This window comes from Haliotis rufescens, unplaced genomic scaffold (genome assembly GCF_023055435.1).
Source record: "Haliotis rufescens isolate VD_foot unplaced genomic scaffold, xgHalRufe1.0.p SCAF_3, whole genome shotgun sequence".
Taxonomy (NCBI): Eukaryota; Metazoa; Mollusca; class Gastropoda; order Lepetellida; family Haliotidae; genus Haliotis; species Haliotis rufescens.
In genome coordinates, this window is record NW_025964001.1 from 5251767 (window position 1) to 5260340 (window position 8574).

The window sequence follows — 8574 nt, forward strand, 5'->3', positions numbered from 1 at the left end:
TTATGTGGGTGGATGTGCAGTAACATCAGCAGGAGACCTGCATCAATAACGAACCGGCTCCCTCTGCAATGAACGCCTGTCGAGGAAATGTCAGATCTAAATATAACCCTTGCCGGGAGGGGCACGGATGCAATAACAATGGTTCATGAACTATAATACATATTTCATGTTTTTATCATTTTGTTTATGATATGTGCACATAAATAAGCTTTGGTGGTATCCGGACAAGAGACGCTGTGGTGAGACATGGGTTAACTATGATATGATTATATCCGCTTAAGATAGGCAATGGTGATACCCTAGGGAGAGACGCCATGATAAAACCCTAGAGAGAGACGCCATGATGATACCCTGGAGAGAGACGTTATGGTGATACCCTGGAGAGAGACGTTATGGTGATACCCCAGAGAGAGACGCTATGGTGAAACCCTGGAGAGAGACGCTATGGTGATACCCTGGAGAGAGACGTTATGGTGATACCCCAGAGAGAGACGCTATGGTGAAACCCTAGAGAGAGACGTTATGGTGATACCCCAAAGAGAGACGCTATGGTGAAACCCTAGAGAGAGACGCTATGGTGATACCCTGGAGAGAGACGTTATGGTGATACCCCAGAGAGAGACGCTATGGTGAAATCCTAGAGAGAGACGCTATGGTGATACCCTGGAGAGAGACGTTATGGTGATACCCCAGAGAGAGACGCTATGGTGAAACCCTAGAGAGAGACGCTATGGTGATACTCTGGAGAGAGACGTTATGGTGATACCCCAGAGAGAGACGCTATGGTGAAATCCTAGAGAGAGACGCTATGGTGATACCCTGGAGAGAGACGTTATGGTGATACCCCAGAGAGAGACGCTATGGTGAAACCCTAGAGAGAGACGCTATGGTGATACTCTGGAGAGAGACGCTATGGTGATACCCTGGAAAGAGACGTTATGGTGATACCCCAGAGAGAGACGCTATGGTGAAACCCTGGAGAGAGACGCTATGGTGATACTCTGGAAAGAGACGCTATGGTGATACCCTGGAGAGAGACGTTATGGTGATACCCCAGAGAGAGACGTTATGGTGAAATCCTAGAGAGAGACGCTATGGTGATACCCTGGAGAGAGACGTTATGGTGATACCCCAGAGAGAGACGCTATGGTGAAACCCTAGAGAGAGACGCTATGGTGATACTCTGGAGAGAGACGCTATGGTGATACCCTGGAAAGAGACGCCATGATGATACCCTGGAGAGAGACGCTATGATGATACCCTGGAGAGAGACGCTATGATACCCTGGAAAGAGACGCCATGATGATACCCTGGAGAGAGACGCTATGATGATACCCTGGAGAGAGACGCTATGGTGATACTCTGGAGAGAGAAGCTATGGTGATACTCTAGAGAGAGACGCTATGGTGATACCCTGGAGAGAGACGCTATGGTGATACTCTGGAGAGAGACGCTATGGTGATACCCTGGAGAGAGACGCTATGGTGATACTCTGGAGAGAGACGCTATGGTGATACCCTTGAGAGAGACGCTATGGTGATACCCTGGAGAGAGACGCTATGGTAATACCCCAGAGAGAGACGCTATGGTGATACTCTGGAGAGAGACGCTTTGGTGATACTCTAGAGAGAGACGCTATGGTGATACCCTGGAGAGAGACGCTATGGTGATACTCTGGAGAGAGACGCTATGGTGATACCCTGGAGAGAGACGCTATGGTGATCCTCTGGAGAGAGACGCTATGGTGATACTCTGGAGAGAGACGCTATGGTGATACTCTAGAGAGAGACGCTATGGTGATACCCTGGAGAGAGACGCTATGGTGATACTCTGGAGAGAGACGCTATGGTGATACTCTAGAGAGAGACGCTATGGTGATACTCTAGAGAGAGACGCTATGGTGATACTCTGGAGAGAGACGCTATGGTGATACCATGGAGAGAGACGCTATAGTGAAACCCTAGAGAGAGACGCTATGGTGAAACCCTGGAGAGAGACGCTATGGTGAAACCCTTGAGAGAGACGCCATGATGATACCCTTGAGAGAGACGCCATTATGATACCCTGGAGAGAGACGCCATGATGATACCCTGGAGAGAGACGCCATGATGATACCCTGGAGAGAGACGCTATGGTGATACCCTGGAGAGAGACGCCATGAGATACCCTGGAGAGAGACGCCATGATGATACCCTGGAGAGAGACGCCATGATGATACCCTGGAGAGAGACGCTATGATGATACCCTGGAGAGAGACGCCATGATGATACCCTGGAGAGAGACGCTATGATGATACCCTGGAGAGAGACGCCATGATGATACCCTGGAGAGAGACGCTATGATGGTACCCTGGAGAGAGACGCTATGATGGTACCCTGGAGAGAGACGCTATGATGAAACCCTGGAGAGAGACGCTATGGTGATACCCTGGAGAGAGACGCCATGATGATACCCTGGAGAGAGACGCCATGATGATACCCTAGAGAGAGACGCTATGGTGATACCCTGGAGAGAGACGCCATGATGATACCCTGGAGAGAGACGCCATGATGATACCCTGGAGAGAGACGCTATGGTGATACCCTGGAGAGAGACGCTATGGTGATACCCTGGAGAGAGACGCTATGATGATACCCTGGAGAGAGACGCCATGATGATACCCTGGAGAGAGACGCCATGATGATACCCTGGAGAGAGACGCTATGATGAAACCCTAGAGAGACGCCGTGGTCAAGATTGCTGTATTGTCTGTCGACGTGTATGTACGTGTGTGTGTGGTGTGCATGCGTGCGTGCGTGTACGTATGTGTGTCTGTCTGTCTGTGTGCGGCCGCTTGTACTAGTCTTTAGTGCTGTACTAGTTTAAAGTGCTAGCCCACTGATATACCATGCCGCAGTTTAACATGGATACCCCTCTCAGTCACAGTATACCAAATCCGAGGCAACCAGTCCTTGTTTTATCTTCTCAATGCCGAGCGCCAGGCAGGGAAACAGTAAGTATAACGTGGCCGGGGATCGAACCCCCGATTTTCCGCTGTCCGAGTACACGCTGTATTCACTAGAACACGGGGGCGGTGATCACTGGACCACAGGCGCTATGTTAATACCCGGATGAAGGACGCTATAAAGATACCCGGATGACGGGCGCTATATTGATACTCGGCTGTGATACGCTATAAGGATACACAGAAAAGAGACGCTACAACAATGCCCGGATGAGAGATGCTATACGATGATGCCCGGATTAGAGACGCTACTTTGGGTGAACTTAACCTTAACATGGGACAATCGATTTAACGCCACAAATCTGTCTTTATACTGTGTTTTAATTATCTTTTTAATCATCCAATTTACTCGTATCAAACAAAAAACACACATGAAACACCGATAAGCAAAGAGACACCACTGGTATCGTGGACTTCCGACTTCAAAACAAATCTCAATTAGAAGTTAATTGTCGTGGTAATTAGTACTGTTGAATTGTTTGTGATATCTCACAGCATCCCCCTGATCCATCTCCTCCGCTGCAGGATCCACCTTTGACATTCGGGGGTCACATCAAGACGAGAAAATAGATTCTTTTTGATTAGCCCCGTATTCTATTTCCGGCAATGCTATTTTGAAATTGGTTCTATTAACCTAAACACGAGTAGTTTTGATTTTAATCTGCGAAATAGATTAGTGTTATTATCGGGTAGGGGGTACACTATACACAGTTGGAGCATCTTGGAGACGTATTATTAAAAACGTTTTGTTTTTGTCTCAGAGAAATGAGAAAGAAAACCGAAAAACAATGATTGAGGTTTAACATAAATATACATATACGCCAGCGTACTCTTTCACAAATCTTTAACATCATCCAAAGCACGTTCAAAAGGACGATGCTGGACTATTGCTGAAGGTGCCGTTAAGCAATACTCACTCAGCGATGACAAATAGGAAACCATGACAACGACAGTACATACTTGATCCACTAGTATTAATACGACGTTTTACTGATCTTACTGGTCCAGCGCCGTAATAGATGGTGTTTATATTTCCTTTTACAGATCGTCCAGTGAATAATAACATTGGTGTAAATAATAATACACAATCTCTAAAAAAAATAAACATGTCGTTACGCAAGTGTCCTTTATTAGTGTGTGGGGCATACGAACATCTTTTAATCACGTGGTTTTATGTAACAGCTTGGCTAAAGTATGTCACTGTTAAACGAATTGCATAACACCCAGATTCAATAACAAACATCCGTGTCAGCAGATAGACTAACGCCAAGATTAGTTTTTAATTCAAGATTGATTTTAAACTGAAATCATGACGTTTTCCCTTCATAGATGTATTGAATTTACGATCGCGGTCACCTGATATGTGATAACGGAAGCTCCGCGCTCGCGTCACCAATGAGATGTTGAAGAACATAGCCGCTGAGCTCAGTCGTTATGAAACATGGTCACCAAGGTAAACAAGCTGTTCTGTATATGGTAATAGCTATAGCAACCGGTGCTGGCACACCTCAAGTCCTTTGTTTCTTTTTTTAGGAAATAAATCAACCTGATAATTATTGTGCATTTCATGTAGGACAGGCCATTAGAAATATCCATCGCTATTTATCAATTTTGCAGTCGATATCCTGCATATGCTTGAGGGGAGAGCTGGGCGGGGTTTGTTGTTGTGAGGAATGATGGTGCCAACTCCCTCCCCTGAATCCCAAATCCCAAACCACAAATCTAATTTGTCACTGACTCTCATTGCTCAACCCTGAATCCTAAACACTACTTAACACACATCTAAAAAACATTGAGAAATGGGTGCGATTTGAAGTTAAATTACGGTCAAAATATGGCAAAAATAAAATATATAAAGGGAATATTTATGTACACCATAATTTAAAAAAATATTAAATCAGCGTACCAAATACGATTTTATTTGAGTCCCGTGTATCACACTGCTTAGTCCCGAATACCCTCTAAATAGACCCCTGAATCCCGAATACCAAAAGGGGGATTGGCAGCCCCTGGAATGGAGACGAGACTGTCATGGATAATTTGAATTAGTGAAATTCATTCTTTAGATCTGTAGATGTTCTATCCTTCATATGTCATCAGTACAAAAGCAAACAATACTCCGTTCGTCTTGTATGTATAATGGTTATTAATACCCTTTGGAGATAGCAACTAGCATATCGTCATTGGGTGAGTGAATATTGTCTAACGCCGCTGTCTGGAACATTCGAGCCGTTACGACAGCCTGTAAGTAATCGAGTATAGGCCAAAGAAACCAATGTTGAATAGTGTGAGTGAGTGAGTATAGTTAATTGTCACGATGGACACCGGAAATAGGTATCATTGTGTATAAATCGAAGAATACTTCCCCTATTACATCATAGCCATAAATTCCTGTTTGGGCTGTAGTCACTCTATACAATCTAAAGATCTCTCAACAGACGTTCTTTTCAATGCCAACATATCTAATAGTTTTGAGGTAAACTCTATCCTCCGCACCAATGCAACTGCGCATGCCTGACATTCTCTTCTAGGTCTTCTAGGTCACTTCCAGTAGATATTATTTGCTGCACCTTGAGGCTAACGTAATGGTATCCATTACCACTAGTAAGGCTTATAAATATGTCGTCAATTCCTACTGGTGACATCACTTCCGTTTCCTGCCGGTGATGTTTACGCATATATTTGACATAATTCCCGTTACTGATGTCTCCTGTGATGTCACTTCCGGTGGCTTGCACATTGTTACAAAATTAACATATCGAAATCTTATATCATCTCGAACTATGATTCCAGACATAAGCCAGAGACGCTTCCACCGACCTTTTCGAAGCTCTTTGATATTGTTGTGTGACATTTGATGTGGTTCGTATGGTGGTTCCTTTAGTTCTGACGGTACAATTGATAAATTCTATTTTGGGAATGTGCGTGGTATTTTTAAGTCTTCCTCCTGTGAAAATGACTTCATAGGTCGACTTAGTTCTAGGTATATCTGGCATCACATTGTGACGCAGTTGCCACCAACGTATTTATGACAGTTGAGCTGGTGGAGGTTGAATAAGGTCACCTAGTTCTAGCTCTCCAGTTGTGTTTGCCATCCACCAATCCACCAATGGCGCGACCTGCACGGACTGGTCGTGTGAGCTTAAGATCATTGCTCTTGTCTTCTGGAGGTGCAAGGGTACGCTTGAGAAGTTGAAATCTTTCCCTATACAGATGATGTCTTGAGTAGTTAAAGTTTTGGACCCGGTTGTATCAAACTTTAATTATGCATTAACGTGTCATTAACCTTCATTAACTAATGTATCATTAGGGTTTAATGTAGCCATTAGTAAATGAGGCTTTGATACAACCGGGTCCTGGTCGTTAGAAAGTGAAGCTTGTATTCTCGCAGCCACGCGTCCATGATTGACTTCAAATTCTCCATGTACTGCCCATGACGACCCAGTTTAGTCCCAGAGTTGGCATTTTGAATTTCTGTAGTCTGCAATCGATGTCCATGAGAAATGAAATGTCGAAAGGATTTGGAGAAACACGAGGAACGTTTGACAAGTCATGCGCCTCCACCTCGGCTTCTACCTAGCTGCTCACTCGTGGGACATGATGGGCCACGAAAGAAGTCACACCCTGAAGTCTTTGCTTAAGTGGGTTTCGTTGTACCTGGTAATCGGCTGGACATTTCTTAATTTTGCTACCAAGAATGGAAGCATTCTGTGACCTGTCTATCCTCCTGATTATATTACCAGTAGAAGACGTGAACACGAGTGTACTCAGCCCTCCGGTCTACTCATACTTAAATACCGGATCTTCATAACCCGCACCTACAATTCAGGGCTTGGTCATCTGCCCTTCCTTGTCAGCAGGAACTCCTGAATTATATCATTGACTGCAAAATGTTCCTCCGGTAGTTTCCACATCATAGGCTGGTAGCAGAGTCCTACCCCGACTGCACTCGGGGGAGCCATGGTGATGAGATGGAATACTATTTCTGTAATCCCACCTGTGGCTTGAGATGCAAGAGGCACATTCCGAATAATTCTGATAGGCTGATGACCTGACATCGTCTGAGCTGTCGCCCGGAGCATGAGAATATGTGTAGGGACACGTCTGCTAGGCCTTCCCTAGCCTTCTCTGCTCGTCTGGAGTCATGTTGCTGATATCCCTGGGGAGACTGGTATCTGGCATCACACCCACTGCGACGAGATGTCCGTGGTGCACGATCTTTCTAGCAGTATCTCGGTGCTGAGGGACATTATTTTCCAATTGCACGATCTCCTGAGATACGGATACAAGGCGTTTGTCAATTAGCGCTGACATAGATGAAGTTAATGATTTGGAAAACTCATATGTTAAAGGGAGCGTATGGGACTCTGAGGCCTCTTCTTAATGTCGACATCCAGCGAGGTTCACCTGCTCTTTATTATCCTTGGTCAGGTGGGACGGCAACGAGATCTCCCCTCTCTAGGGGACACGGCGCCCAATGCGTCACCGTCAGGTCACCCAAGTGTCTCTCAGTGGAAGAAAGCAATCCATTTAACCCAACTTCATCCTATTCTTACGGTTGGCTTTTTTGCCTTGATAATTTCGGTTTTTGTACCCCAAGTCTTTTCAAGCTCCGCTCTTTATCAACGCCGCACCCTGAGCACACGCCGGAAGACGACCGAGAATACATTTCCGACTTGATTCTTATGCTCCCGATCTGTTAACGTCATCACTCAGCTTGTCTGTACTATTTCAAGAGAAGTGTTTAGATGTGATCAAAATTTCTTTAATGTTCACATCTGGACACACATGGACGAAGGACGTTTTCCCTCATGCGAAGTTGCATTGTTGCGGAGGATAGGGTTTACCTCAAAACTATTATATATGTTGGCAGGGAAGAGGACGTCTGTTGAAAAATCTAAAGATTTTATACGACTATTGCTCATACAGGAATTTAATGAGAATCGCCTTCGAAAAGAATACAACGGTTGAGAACCTATTCCAACCCAGGTCCGAACGGGGACTACTGAAGATAAGGAAACATATTTGAACTACCGAATCTGTACAGAAATAATGTGAGCGAGTGAGAGGCAGCCTGGTTTTATGATGCTATTTACGGTATACACTATAATAGATTGTTTGTTGTTAAATACTGTTAAATGCCACCACTCAGCAACATTCCAGCTATGCTATAGGATAGACACTATTTATAAATACATCCTTAAAGAGCATCATGTTATCGACGCGTTTGAATACGGCAGACCCTATTTATGGATATTTCCTTGGATCTCGCCACGTTTGAGTACGGCAGACTCAGCAGATAAATTCTTAGATCTCAACGCGCTTTGGCCGCCTCTGTATGACATACGCTGTTACTATTAATAGATGCATCCTTAAATGTCAGCGCGTTTTGGCCGCTTCTGTATAGGACATACGCTTTTAATAGATGCATCCTTAAATGTCAGCGCGTTTGGCCGCGTCTGTATGACATACGCTATTAACAGATGGATCCTTAAATGTCAGCGCGTTTAGGCCGCGTCTGTATAGGACATAGGCTATTAAGAGATGCATCCTTAAATGTCAGTGCGTTT